Below are 1,729 nucleotides of genomic sequence, written 5' to 3' on the forward strand. Positions count from 1 at the left end.
CAGAGCTTCTGAAACACAGCCCTCAGTCAGACCCGGTGCATCTGGCTTTCTCTGTGGGAACCACCCATCAGCGGTGCCTGGCAGAACTAGGCACATGCCCCGACCCACCTCCTGACGGAGGCTGGTTTGGGTGGGCTTGCTCTGGCCACATCCACAGACAGGGGTGAAAAAAAGGCATGTTGAAAGGTAGATCTTTTGGCCACTCGCCCTCTCTCTCCTGATATTTAAAATGAGGTTGCAGGCGGCCTGGAAGGTGGTTCCCACTGTGGTTGCCCCCCTTCCCCTCTATTTGTGGCAGATACAGACCTGAAAAAAATCAAAGGGGGACTGAAACCAGAAGGCTGCAGAAAGCCCTCTGCTCAGGGAGGAGAGTCTGAAGGAGGGATGTTCAAGCCCAAGAACAGGTGTCTCAGACCGCACCTGGCTTCTGCACCGAAGTGGGCTGCCCTGTCCAAACCACCAGCCGGAGCCTGTGTTCTGGAGTCAGACAGATCGAGTTCCCATCTCAGCTCTGCCATTTGCTGGCTGTGTGACTAGGGCAAGCTACTTAACCTCTCAGAGCCTCTATTTCATGATTTGTGTGACGAGAGCAACAATATGCAAGTTATTGGCATTGTGGTTCATATGAAAATATCTGGCCTATCTTTATCTTCTCAGCCTCATTTTCTGCATCTCCAAGCTTGAATATAATTCTGTTTCTACAATATTATTTATGTCCTCTCAACTCCACACCTTTGTTCAAGTTATTCCCTCTGCCAGAAATCCCCCTAGAGAACTAAAGTGTTGCCTGCCGTATTAGTAAACAAAGGATGTTGCAGCCATCAAGCCGTCACCCTGCTACCCCCATGGTGCCCCCTGAGGAAACTCAGGATGAGAAAGCACAGGATACTGGCCCCAGGTAGCTGAGGTGCATATCAAAGGAATGATTTCAGTGAGCCCAGACTCTTGCATCTTCCCATACATAGAAAAGCACTAAATTCCTTAACTTGAGATATCTGGTTTTCTTTTATTAACAGTAATCTTTTGATCTTCCGACTACCTGGTCTTTTGTTGCAAAAACTCCTGTATATCTTGGTTTCCTTCTTGCCTCTTCGGAGCAGTCTCTCAGATTTATTTGAGATGCTGTCTTGAAGTCCTAAGAATGTCTGCTAAATTAAACAGAACTCTCAACTTTTAGGCTGTGCTTTTTTTTTCAGTCGACACCCTCCTTTGTCCTACACCCTACTAACCCTTAAGACTCACCTGGGATGTCTTCTCCAGGAAGGTTGACTGCTTCCCTGGAATCCTATCATCCACGAGGTTGGATTAGGTGGTCTGTCTCTGTGCTGCCTCAAAACCCCCTCCTGACTTTGTTCACCACCCCATCTTCCCTGCCACACCATAAAGCTCATCTTTGTATCCACACGGCTGAGCAGGGCCTGGCATGTGGAGGGCCTTTGTCGGGGAGATGTGGCCTCCCCTGGGGTACAGTCTGAGCAAACTCTCTGAACTCCTTCAAGCCCCACCTGAGTTCTGCACTAAGTGAAGGTTCAAAATTCATGGGCCAACATTCCAGGCTTTGTTGTGAAAAACACTGATAAGGAAGAGAAGAAAACATACATGTTCAGTTCAGCCTGACCTGCTCTCTCCCAGGCCTGGTTCTTGATGCCAGCACCCATGGGGGTCACCAGTGTCTCAGGCGAGACTTTTTGCCCCCCGGAAGATGAGAAGACTCAGGCCTGTGGGGGAT

This window comes from Eubalaena glacialis, chromosome 3, assembly GCF_028564815.1.
Source record: "Eubalaena glacialis isolate mEubGla1 chromosome 3, mEubGla1.1.hap2.+ XY, whole genome shotgun sequence".
Classification (NCBI taxonomy): Eukaryota; Metazoa; Chordata; class Mammalia; order Artiodactyla; family Balaenidae; genus Eubalaena; species Eubalaena glacialis.